Source organism: Carassius carassius, chromosome 50, assembly GCF_963082965.1.
Source record: "Carassius carassius chromosome 50, fCarCar2.1, whole genome shotgun sequence".
Lineage (NCBI taxonomy): Eukaryota > Metazoa > Chordata > Actinopteri > Cypriniformes > Cyprinidae > Carassius > Carassius carassius.
In genome coordinates, this window is record NC_081804.1 from 2,726,428 (window position 1) to 2,740,552 (window position 14,125).

General features: G+C 37.7%; 1 long non-coding RNA gene and 1 pseudogene across 1 annotated transcript in view; both read left to right on the forward strand.

Annotated features, from left to right (window-relative positions):
• Positions 1-14,125, forward strand: part of LOC132133703 (uncharacterized) — a 300,636-nt gene that overhangs the window by 31,294 nt on the left and 255,217 nt on the right. The window lies entirely within an intron of this gene.
• Positions 10,281-13,304, forward strand: LOC132133393 (sialic acid synthase-like; annotated as a pseudogene).

Sequence of the window (14,125 nt, forward strand, 5' to 3'; positions counted from 1 at the left end):
GCTCCTGGGGCCCGTAACATTGACTGGATTGGCCGCCATTTGCACAGAGATCCCTTGTGATGGCTGGGTGGAAGTGAGCTTCTGATTAAGTGGTGATCCAGGTAAAGAAGGGACCCTGCAAGTACCTATGCTCGTGGCAAGTGATATTAGCGTAGCTGAAAACCCTATCATCGGCTACAATAAAATTGAAGAGATAATTACCAGGTGGGAGAAACTGAGACCACGGTCCAGTACTGTCTGTAGGGTAAGCAAAGCTTTCTCTATTTCAATAAATAAGGCAAGATCCATGCTTAAGCTGTTGAAGACTGTAAATTCAAATGTGACAGTTGGAACGATGCGAGTTGGTAAACAAAGAATCCAGCTCAATGCAGGGCAAATAACCACTGTCTATGCACAAGCACACATTGGACGGCAATTTCAAGAACAAAGCCTGTTATTCGCTCCAAGTGAACCATCACCACTACCAGAAGGTTTAGTAATGCAGGAAGGCATAGTCAAAGTCGGTAATAGGAAGACAGCGAAAGTGCCAATTGCCATCGCTAATACAGCCAGTCACCCAGTCATACTTACGCCACGACTCTTCGTTGGCCACCTGGAAGTGGTAAAGACAACTTACCCAATAGCAACAGACTCTTTCCAGAGAAATGAGACTCAGATGGAGCAGGTGATAGAACAGCCAACATCCATGGTGCAGACATGTGGGGTGAGTGTGACACCACATCAATCAAAGAGACCCAGTCAGTGGGATCCACCAATAAAACTTGAACACTTAACAGAGGCACAGCAACAGATTGTACGACAACTGTTAAAGGAAGATTGCAATGCTTTTGCTTTTGATGATAATGATGTTAGTTGCATCCCCTCACTCAACATGCATATTACCCTCCATGACAAATCACTGGTGCAAAAGACTTACATTTCTGTGCCCAAGCCACTTTTACAGGAGGTGAAGGAGTATCTCCAAGATCTGCTAAACCGAGGGTGGATAAGCAAATCAAGATCTCATTACTCCTCGCCAGTCGTATGTGTGAGGAAAAAGGACGGGAGCCTAAGACTCTGCTGTGACTATCGTGAATTAAATCGCAAGTCTGTACCTGACAGGCACCCCATTCCCAGGATCCAGGATGTGCTGGACTCCCTCAGTGGCAGTTCTTGGTTTTCAGTCTTGGACCAAGGGAAGGCCTATCACCAAGGATTCCTGGATGTCGAGAGCCGACCCCTAACAGCCTTTATAACACCCTGGGGGCTATTTCAATGGAACAGGATTCCATTTGGCCTAAGTTCAGCTCCAGCTGAGTTCCAGAGGAACATGGAAGCCTGTCTTGAGGATTTGAGAGATGTTATCTGTCAGCCTTACCTGGATGATAACCTTGTGCATAGTACCTCTTTCGATGATCATGTGACTCATGTTCGCACAGTCCTCCAAAGATACCAGAAACATGGAGTCAATCTCAGTCCACACAAATGTGAACTGTTCCAAAGGAAAGTGCGGTTCTTGGGCCGTATCGTGTCTGAGGATGGGTACTCCATGGATCCAGCTGAAATAGCCCCGGTACAGGCCCTGAAGCTCCAAAAACCAGCTACAGTGGGAGATCTGAGAAAAATTATGGGATTCCTCTCCTATTATAGGACCTACATACCAAATTTCTCTCGCCTGGCAAGACCTCTCTATCAGCTCATAGCGACACCACCTCAAAGCACAGAACCTGCTGAGCCTAAGGGAAAGAAAAGAAGAGTCAGTACTAAGTCAAAAGGGCAGTTATCTCCCAACACACCCATACCTTGGACACAGACTCATCAAGATGTGTTGAACACACTGATTGACCACTTAATAGAGCCACTAATCCTTGCTTATCCTGATCTGACTTTACCGTTTGTTCTCCATTGTGATGCGTCACAGGATGGTTTGGGGGCAGTCCTGTATCAAAAACAAAATGGGAAGATGTCAGTGATTGCATATGGGTCAAGGACTCTCACACCACCGGAGAAAAACTACCACATGCATTCAGGAAAACTAGAATTTCTCACTCTTAAGTGGGCCTTTTGCGAACGCTTTAGGGATTATTTGTTCCATGCAGTGGCGCCCCCAGAAAATGTTAACAGGGGTGGCCAAATGAGGCCACAGTAAATTTTGGGGGTGGAACATTAAAATAAAGAAAAAAAAAATAAGGGTTTGCAATATAGACAAAAAGTTATATCTCTGTGAGTTCTAGGATTTTATCGATAACGATAATTACACTATTTTGCTGAGTGTTATTGTGCTGATATCTTATTTTTAATTGTGCAGACACCTGAGTTTTTTTTTTTTTTTTTTTTACCTTTACACTATTGTTTCTAAAAATGTGCACCATATTTTAGGTCAAATACTTGCATTTGGGCTGTTACCAAGCAAATGCAATCAGTATCAACAAAATTGATCTTTGCAATGTAGATAAAACAGAAGCTGCATCTGAAGTGCCATTTAGATGTTTTTACACACTGTTTAATGCAGCTCCGTGGAACATGGAATACTTTAACCTGCAGTTACAAATGAACAAATAATGTTTTGATATTTTAAAGATAAAACATTGAAAACTGATGTTTGAAATTATTTAAAAAATGAAAAGGTTCCATTAAATGTGAAATTAAAACTGCCAATAGGTGGCAGCGAGTCACTGTTAATAAGTGAGTCATTGCGATTGAACCGAATCATTTAAACTGTTCATTCATTCAGGAACGAAACACTTTAATGTTGCTCAGACAGGGTTTGCCCTGACCAATTTGCTGCCCTAGGAAAGATTTTACCTGGCGCCCCATGCATCACAGCCCATTTCACCCTGTCATTGTGTTCATGATTTAGCATCACTTCTTAAACTATTGTGAATTTACATTTTGCATTTAAATTAACAGGACCCACTGTAAATAATCCTAGGGGTGGCCGCAGGGGCCACCCCTTGGGGGCGCCCCTGCTTGCACGTCAGCAAGTTATTGTCAGAAACATTAGACATTACTTATTTTATTAAATTTTTGTTCAATCATTTAATTTAGATGTATTTTTATTTTAATTATTTAATGTTAATAATAATATATAATAATAATAATAATAAAAAAACATTGTAAGAAGAAAGATTTATGTGGTCAACTGCAGGGCAATCAGCAGATTAGAAATTAAACTTTATTCAAGTGCAATGTGATTATAAGGATTTGATTGTACTTTATTGTACATTTTCACTCGTTTTTGCGGTTGTTTTAAATGAATTCATAAATTAAAAAATTAAAAAAGGCAGAAAAATTTAAAATACACATAATGTAGGAAATATACTTCAAAATTATACATTGATAATCTATAAATGACTTGCTGACTTGCACGAAAACCAGCAATTGGACCCCAAAATAATGTCTCTCTCTCTCTCTCTAGGCTATATAATAATAATAATAATTATTATTATTATTATTATTATGGAACACAGTCTGGAACACAGCATAAGGTAAACATTTGGGATAGCAACCAATGGTTTCTGAAATTTGCATAAAGTGCTTTATGAATAAAACTCAAAATAGAAAAGTAATAAAGATTTGCTAATTTCTATTCATATCTGTCATTTTATTTAAGTTCCATCATAGTTCAAAATTCAGCATATTGTCTAAAACTAAAGTTATAAATCCATGTATCATTCGTTCTTTTGTTTTTCTAATTGAAACCAAAAATGGAAAAATAAAAATACGACTTGTTTTTTTTATCTGTTTCCAAAACCAAAATGAAAAAACAGATAAAGCTTCGTTTTCCGATTTTAAAATTTATGCTAATATCAAGAATTAAACAGGGGCGCCCCCAAGGGGCCACGGCCACCCCTGTATAAACTCTGGCCACCCCTGCGGCCACCCCTAGGATTATTTACAGTGGGTCCTATTAATTTAAATGCAAAATGTAAATTCACAATAGTTTAAGAAGTGAATAAAAAAGTGCAGCACCTGCTGCCGCCACAGTTTTGCGTCTCTGAGCACAGGGCCGGCCCGCGGCATAGGCGGTATAGGCAAATGCTAAGGGCGCCATTCATCCATAGGGGCGCCAGAATAAGTGAACCAGTGAAGTTTTTTTTTTTTTTTTTTTTTTTTTACATATATATTTTTTTTTATAATAGGCTACTATTTAAAAACCATTAATTCGAAATACTACCAAATAAAGCAAAAAAAAAAAAAAAAAAAGTCCGGCTATTCAATCTTCCCCTATCCATCGAGTGCTTGAAGTGCGTCAGAAACAGAGCGTGCGCGATCAGTTGTTGGTAATTTGTTGTGTAGCGTTCCCGACGCCGCATCCAATGTAGACAGCACTGCTTTTGTTAACACACAGCTCGTAGAAACGGGTCTGGCAGCTCGCGCCAGTTCTAGACACGGTGAAAGTTTCCTGATTGTGACGGAAGGCCGAATTTACATGACACATTATAAATGAGCATAGTCTGCGATAGATACAGTGCCAAAAAGAAGAGAAGAGGATAAAGACAGAGGTAAAGAGATGTAGTGAATGAACAATTTATTGCATAGGAGTAAGATACTATAATTTCATGGCAGTTATTTTTACCTTAAACTTAATGTTAGCAGTTGTTCTGAGTTCTGAGTCCCTAGACTGTGATTTTGTACAATCATGTCAGTTTTAATACGCATTTTTTATTATCACTTTTTTATCAATGTTTTACTCTACAGTTGTGCAGGGGATACAGTACAAGCCAAAAGTTTGGAAACATTAGGCTACTATTTGTAATGTTTTTGAAAGAAGTTTCTTCTGCTCATCAAGCCTGCATTTATTTGATCAAAAATACAGAAAAAAATGTAATATTGTGATATATTATTACAATTTAAAATAATTTGTTTTCAATTTATTATACTTTAAAGTATCGTTTATTTCTGTGATGCAAAGCTGAATTTTCAGCATCATTACTCCATTCTTCAGTGTCACATGTGACATCCGGTCTATCACATGATCCTTTAGAAATCATTCTAATATGATGATTTATTATGAGTGTTGGAAACAGTTCTGCTGTAATGTGTGTGTGTGTGTGTGTGCGTGTGTATATATATATATATATATATATATATATATATATATATATATATATATATATATATGCTAAATCATGAACACAATGACAGGGTGAAATGGGCTGTGATGCATGGGGCACCAGGTAAAATCTTTCCTAGGGCAGCAAATTGGTCAGGGCAAACCCTGTCTGAGCAACATTAAAGTGTTTCGTTCCTGAATGAATGAACAGTTTAAATGATTCGGTTCAATCGCAATGACTCACTTATTAACAGTGACTCGCTGCCACCTATTGGCGGTTTTAATTTCACATTTAATGGAACCTTTTCATTTTTTAAATAATTTCAAACATCAGTTTTCAATGTTTTATCTTTAAAATATCAAAACATTATTTATTCATTTGTAACTGCAGGTTAAAGTATTCCATGTTCCACGGAGCTGCATTAAACAGTGTGTAAAAACATCTAAATGGCACTTCAGATGCAGCTTCTGTTTTATCTACATTGCAAAGATCAATTTTGTTGATACTGATTGCATTTGCTTGGTAACAGCCCAAATGCAAGTATTTGACCTAAAATATGTTGCACACTTTTAGAAACAATGGTGTAAAGGTAAAAAAAAAAAAAAACTCAGGTGTCTGCACAATTAAAAATAAGATATCAGCACAATAACACTCAGCAAAATAGTGTTATTATCGTTATCGATAAAATCCTAGAACTCACAGAGATATAACTTTTTGTCTATATTGCAAACCCTTATTTTTTTTCTTTATTTTAATGTGCCACCCCCAAAATTTACTGTGGCCTCATTTGGCCACCCCTGTTAACATTTTCTGGGGGCGCCACTGTTCACGACACCTAATTTACAGAAAATAACAAACAATGCTAAAGCAATATTAAATCATTTTGAAGAAAGGCAGAAGAGCCATACAAGGAAAATATTTTAAATGTATTTTTAAATATATTATAGCATGGTGTTGGAAAAAGTGTTATTTGCTTTGTCTGTAAACTACCTAAGAGATTTAATTTACCATCATTAACATCAACTAAATTAATAAATTTTGTCAAGTCAAAATTTAGGTTGGCTTGGCTTGAGAAAGCATGGCCTGAAAGTTTTAAGTTTTTTTTCAATTTGAAAATTTTACAGTTGAGGGCTATACAGTCTGTCAGAGAAAGAGAAACAGATAATTACAGTACTCTAGCCACATGAAGTGAGTCTCTTCTCTGAATTTCTTCTCACTGACAATGTCCCCAAAAAGTCATATTAAGATGTATGAAGGTCAATTTAAGAGGTAACACTATACAATAAGCTGTCATTAGTAAACACTAGTTAATGTATTAATTCACATGAACTAACAATGAACAATACATGTGTTACAGTATCTATTAATCTTTGATAATGTTAATGAAAAAGATTACAAATCTGATTTTTTTTTTTTTTGCAATGCATGCAACCATCAATGGCATTACTTACATTCATAGTCTTTCTGCTCTTTTTAAGACATCTTTAATGGTTCATTTTAGGCGAAATAAGACTTTGAAAGACAGCATTCGAATACTACAGTCGTGGCCAAAAGTTTTGAGAATTACATAAAAAAGAATGGAAAAGTTGCTGCTTAAGTTTTTATAATAGCAATTTGCATATACTCCAGAATGTTATGAAGAGTGATCAGATGAATTGCATAGTCCTTCTATGCCATGAAAATTAACTTAATCCCAAAAAAACCTTTCCACTGCATTTCATTGCTGTCATTAAAGGACCTGCTGAGATCATTTCAGTAATCGTCTTGTTAACTCAGCTGAGAATGTTGACGAGCACAAGGCTGGAGATCATTATGTCAGGCTGATTGGGTTAGAATGGCAGACTTGACATGTTAAAAGGAGGGTGATGCTTGAAATCATTGTTTTTCCATTGTTAACCATGGTGACCTGCAAAGAAACGCGTGCAGCCATCATTGCGTTGCATAAAAATGGCTTCACAGGCAAGGATATTGTGGCTACTAAGATTGCACCTAAATCAACAATTTATAGGATCATCAAGAACTTCAAGGAAAGAGGTTCAATTCTTGTAAAGAAGGCTTCAGGGCGTCCAAGAAAGTCCAACAAGCGCCAGGATCGTCTCCTAAAGAGGATTCAGCTGCGGGATCGGAGTGCCACCAGTGCAGAGCTTGCTCAGGAATGGCAGCAGGCAGGTGTGAGCGCATCTGCACGCACAGTGAGGCCAAGACTTTTGGAAGATGGCCTGGTGTCAAGAAGGGCAGCAAAGAAGCCACTTCTCTCCAAAAAAAAACATCAGGGACAGATTGATCTTCTGCAGAAAGTATAGTGAATGGACTGCTGAGGACTGGGGGAAAGTCATATTCTCCGATGAAGCCCCTTTCCGATTGTTTGGGGCATCTGGAAAAAGGCTTGTCCGGAGAAGAAAAGGTGAGCGCTACCATCAGTCCTGTGTCATGCCAACAGTAAAGCATCCTGACACCATTCATGTATGGGGTTGCTTCTCATCCAAGGGAGTGGGCTCACTCACAATTCTGCCCAAAAACACAGCCATGAATAAAGAATGGTACCAAAACACCCTCCAACAGCAACTTCTTCCAACAATCCAACAACAGTTTGGTGAAGAACAATGCATTTTCCAGCACGATGGAGCACCGTGCCATAAGGCAAAAGTGATAACTAAGTGGCTCGGGGACCAGAATGTTGAAATTTTGGGTCCATGGCCTGGAAACTCCCCAGATCTTAATCCCATTGAGAACTTGTGGTCAATCCTCAAGAGGCGGGTGGACAAACAAAAACCCACTAATTCTGACAAACTCCAAGAAGTGATTATGAAAGAATGGGTTGCTATCAGTCAGGATTTGGCCCAGAAGTTGATTGAGAGCATGCCCAGTCGAATTGCAGAGGTCCTGAAAAAGAAGGGCCAACACTGCAAATACTGACTCTTTGCATAAATGTCATGTAACTGTCGATAAAAGCCTTTGAAACGTATGAAGTGCTTGTAATTATATTTCAGTACATCACAGAAACAACTGAAACGAAGATCTAAAAGCAGTTTAGCAGCAAACCTTTTGAAAACTAATATTTATATAATTCTCAAAACTTTTGGCCACGACTGTATATCATAAAACATGTCATGAGTGTTTGAAATCGCACACATTTGCAATGGCACTCTCTATGATTATGACCAAAGCATTCTTACAATTAAAAGCAATTTAAACGCAAATTTTTAAGAAAACAAAAGTAATATCTCATATCCATCATACCTTACGAACATCCGGAAGTGAATGAACCTGGATATGCGCATTAATGACAGTCAGTACGGCGCACAGTCGTATTTACGGTAAATACATATACGTTACTGCGCATGCGCGGTAAACACACGTCACGTACATACGTGACGTACATACGTGACGTCGCCGCGCTACAGTCTGCAGCGAGGAGTACTTGGAAGAATCAGACATTTAAGCGGACTGATTCAAAGTTTTATTCATTCGAGAGTTTTATTCATGACACATGGAAGCATAATAATATACTCGCACTGTATTAAGATTTTACGAGATATTACTCGTGCTTTTATTTACCATTTGGTTCATTTCTTGCAGCAAAGAGGCCTCAACAATCAATCCAGGTACGTAAATTACATGAACTAGCATGTATACAATGTTTTTCAAATGCAAACAATGTTGTTTTGTCTTCAGACACAATCCCTAGAAAGTGCACATAAAACGTGCAAACATTAAGACATTTTGTGCGTTACAGACACACATGTATCGATATTACTCAAAACCTAAACCAGCTAACGTTAGTCTCAAAAGTGTGTATTGCCACACAGTTTCTCTTATGAATATTTTACTTGTGATTTCTAAAAGTGTTTTTTTCTGTTTATTTTGTGTTAAAGGAAACTTCCACCCAAGCAGACGTTGAGTCCCAGATTTCCCTGCCAAGCACTCTTAAGACTCATCATGCTCGGTAAGATCCCAGCACTAGACATACACAATAGATCACAATTTTAAGTATATATGTATATTTAGTGTTAAGTATATTTGTATTGATTCACTGTGTGTGAACAAGGTTTTACGCCATTTTGCACTTAGATTCCAAAAATCTCTAGTTGTCACTGATCCAATAGAAAAAATGAGGTCAATGCATGTATATAAGCAAAATGCTTTCAAAATTTCATTTTAAACGGTCACACTTACTCATCCTGTGTAATCCATGTCTCCAGTATTCTGTTATATGATCAGGACTTTACAGACACCCAGAATTTTACTAAATGAAGTGCACAAATTCTGCACTGTGCATACTGTACAAGTTTTTTTTGCCAAACAGTAAACCATATCAGATTGAATGCTGTGCAATCTCAATTTAATTATTTTAGGAGAGTCCATTCTGGGGGCATATAGGTGGATGCTTTCCATCGAGGGCAGAGTTCTCCAACCAAATCCAACTGAGTTGGATGTTGATGTTGTATTACATGTTGATTGGCTAAATCAAATGATCCAATCAAACTTTTATATTTTGTCATCAACCCATCTGTCTTGCTTATAAACCTTTCCATTAATAATTAATTTCTTCCACTGCAGGGTAGAAGACTCCACCTCAGGAAATTGACTAATTCAGGCCCGTTTTGGAAGAAAAATACAGTTCTGGGGACCAAACAACATTCAGGGACCAAATTCTACTGTTTGAAATCCCACTGTTTTTAAATAATTTAATTTGCCTTTTATACATTCTTATTTTAACCGAACATTTTCATACATTTGAACAGGATTGATTTGTTTGTTCAGAAAAAGTGTTGTTGTATTCAAAACGAAATGAAATGTTAACAGAAAAATGTTTACCTATTGAAGAAATTTTTTTTTTGCTATGCTATTTTTATTTTATGAATTTAGAAAAGTCTGAAAAGTTGTCAATAAATGGCATTTTTGTGGCAAAAACAGTGTCTTCATTTTACAGTACACAAAATTAATGCAGTAATCCTTATTACAGTAGTAAAATATGTGAGGTGATGAAACACAGTACTGTGATTATTACTGTAAAAAGGTTTACAGTATTTTTAAAGTTACTGCAATTATGTTTACAGTAAGCATACTGTGAAATGAACTACAGCAACTTACTAGCTAATTGCTGCCAGCAAGTTACTGTAAATTTCACAGTATTCTTTTCACAGTGTATGTGTGGGTAGGGGTTGGTGGTGGTTGGGGAGGAGCACTTGTATCTCTTTAAATTATAGTGTGCCCTCCTTTGTGGCCCCTTTGCTTGATGCCAGCGCACTAGTGATCACATCTCCAGGCTCTCAATCATAAATCAGTTAAGCATAAAATGGCTGCTGAGTTTGAACTTTGTCCTGGAAGAAAAATTGGAGGCTCCAACCCTTGTTTTATCATCGCTGAGATTGGACAGAACCATCAAGGAGACATAGAAATCGCCAAAAAAAATGATCAGAATGGCCAAGGTAAAGTAATGCTTTATCAGATGTGCAGTCTGATAGCGGGTTGAACAGTTCTTCACAAGTTTCAAAATAAAGGGAAGGGGAAAAAAAGGGAAATTTAAGTGAGGAAATAGTGAGGATTTTTTTTTTCTTAATTTATTTTTATTTTAAATGCTCTGTTATCTAAATATATATATATATATCTACCCTAAACAGATCAATGACTTGAGCTGTAAAAGTCACACATTGTATAACATCAAGTTTAAAACTTTTCAATTTCACCTGGGAGACTCCACTTATACACTAAAAGAGAAAGGTACCAAAAGTGGGATTTTGCAGTGATACCATAAAAGAGCCATTTTTGCTTCCCCAGAGAACCGTTCATTTCTAAAAGAACCATTTTATTAAAATGGTTTTAATAAAAAATCTAAAGAACCTGTTTTTTCACTTTAAAGTACTTTTTGTTGGATTGAAAGGTTCCATATGTATGTTAAAGGTTCTTCATGGAACCCTCAATGCCAGTGAAGAACCTTTATTTTTAAGGTTATAGTAATTGGGTGACTATGCATTCTTTTTTAGCGCATTTTTTAAACTTTCTAATATGCTTTGGTTTTGACTTGCTTCCCTATATGCTGAATGACTGAAAAGTAGTTTGACCATTAGCGTGCAGGCATTGTCTATCATTTACAGATTTACAGAGAACTGCCAAAGCAATGCAAATACATATACATGTAAGAGCAATATGCAGAGCATGTCGAAACAAAGCCAAAATCTGGATATTCGAGGCATTTTAGAAATCCCATTCAGGACACATCTGGGAAAAATTGAGGATGTACAGTATGATCACAATAATCACCAAATCCACCTCTACTTCTCCTTTTGTCTCCACGCAGGACTGTGGAGCTGATTGTGCCAAGTTTCAAAAGAGTGAGATCGAACACAGATTCACCAAACACGCTCTGGAGCGTCCCTACACGTCCCCTCACGCTTGGGGACCGACCTACGGGGCTCACAAGCATCATCTGGAGTTCAGTCACCAGCAGTACAGAGAACTGCAGCAGTACGCCAATGACATTGGCATCTTCTTTACAGCATCAGGGATGGATGAGGTGAACAAATGCAGAACATTTCAAATTTAAAGCAAGAGAATATAAGTTGCCTCAGCAGACACCAACAACATCCCTTACCTGGAGAAAACTGCCAAAAAAGGTAAAACTCACCGAAGCTGACAGCCATTTAAAATGAAAAATCAGTAGACATTTTCAGAAGTTGATGTTCCTCAGATGAATTAAATGGCTCCTGTGCTAACGGTCACAAGAAGCCATCCAAAGTGTGAGAATACGAAAAGTTCAAGCAGAAAAGAGAACTGAATAACAGTAGCTTCCCATGTGCATTTGAAGTCAGTTATTCTGGAGAAGGCTACCAGCAAAATCTCTTAGTGCTGATTGGCCGGAGAGCTGAGAGAATGAAACCTACAAATCCTGGGGCAGATTTTCTGGATTTTCATTTCATTTTTCAGTTAGTTTCTGAAGATGACTGCACATACCCAAGCTAATATTTTTGGCTTGTTTTTTTTTGTAGGTCGTCCCATGGTGATATCTAGTGGAATGCAGTCGATGGAGACCATGCACTGTGTTTACCAAACTGTTAAGAAGTACAATCCCAATTTCACTTTCTTGCAGTGCACCAGCGCTTATCCACTGCCGATAGAGCACGTCAACCTCAGTCTGATCACTGTAAGACAGAAAAAAAAAATTATATGCAAATTGAGTTTTTTAAATGTTTAACTATTTGGTAAAATCAGATATTGACTACATTTAAAGTATATTTTTTTATCAATAACCAGGAGAACCAGGCACAAGATCAGTTTCTTCCCCCAGGCAACCTACCTCATGAACAGTTAAATGTTCCCCACTTATATCCTTATATTTATTTGTTACCACCTCTATAATAGTACATTCCCAGCATCTCACTCTATTTCATCTATAGCACAACTGGTCACTCAATTTATTTATTTATAGATTTATTTTACAATATTTGTCTTGATCTTGAGTACTGACCCACTGATCTTGAGTCCTTACATAGCAAGAATTCTATGTAATTAATGAGTAGTTTGGAATCTTTCTATTTCACATTTCCTATTGCAGGAGTTCCAGAAGGAGTTTCCTGAAATTCCCATTGGATACTCTGGACATGAGACGGGCATCCATGTGTCTGTGGCTGCTGTGGCACTCGGGGCGAAGGTCCTGGAGTGCCATGTGACCCTGGATAAGACCTGGAAAGGCAGTGACCACGCAGCATCACTGGAGCCGGCTGAACTGGCGGAGTTGGTGAGAGCCATCAGGACGGTTGAGATGGCAATGGGCTCGTCAATCAAACAGATGCTGCCCTGTGAGGCTTCCTGCCACAGCAAGGTCAGACACAACCTCATTGTGACAGATTTAGCAGCAGGAGGCTTTTGAAGTGATCAGATGTGTTTAAATAACAGTGTGTGTCCTTTCTTGCAGTTGGGTAAGTCAGTAGTGGCCCGGAAACCATTGCAGAAGGGCGAGATATTAACTCTCGACATGCTGACAGTAAAAGTGGCCGAACCGCAGGGTGTGAGACCAGAGAACATCTTCAAACTGGTTGGCAAGAAAATCACAGAGAACCTGGAAAAAGATGCCACCATCACTGATGCCATGATAGATGGCTGATGATTGTAAACTCCATTGTACACTCCCAAGGGGTCTTAAAATATTAAATATTAATAACAGTATATATATGGCAGATTTTAAATCACTCTTCAATATTTTAGTGAGGGTCTGATTTTTATTATATTCTTATTATTTGACATCAGAAATGTGTAAAGTTGTTGTCTAGTATTGATTTTACATAGCTGGTCTGTCATGTGTTTGCTACTTGAAAATTCACTTTCACTTTTTTTTTCACTTTTTTTTTCAACTTTATGGTCATTGTAATTGTGAAGAATGAAGACTTTATAAAATAAAATCTCTCTCTAACTTTGACTCTGTGAATGCAGAGAACTCCACCATGAAACATGGTATCATTATCTAATGTGTATGTAAACGTGGGTTAATGGTGTATAGGTGCAATGGAAACCGTATTTAAGCCACTAATACATTACTGTGTTTTGGTTTTACGTTTTGGTTGGACACTGGGGAAAATTACCTTTTTTTAACTGATCGACTGCAGTGTACCATAATTCACTTCGCACTTGAAACACTACACGGTGGTGACACCTGCTGGTCAAAACCGCGTAAATGCAATGTGAACACAGACCAAGAATAATAACACTTTTTTAAAAGTATGGATATCTGAGCAGAAAATGACTTTGGTAGAAGTAAAAGTCACCGTTTAGAATTTTACTTGTGTACTAAATTCCTTATTCGTTTGTAAGGGTAGTCTCGTCAACGTGCGTGTGACGTAGTTGTGCGTGTACAGCGCGCTGACGTCAGTCCGTAGAGAGGTTCCAGTTTACTTTCGGTTTCATTTTATCTTCCGCTATTTTTAGTTAACTGGTTAAGATAATATGCGCATATGAACGTGTTAACTTATCTTTCGTTATCTGTCATATTGCAATAATGTTGCCACAGCATGTTAAACGTAAGTATTGAAAGTACAAGTACAAATGAATTCAAAATAGAAAATATAAAAAATTGTTCTACACACAGACTAAGC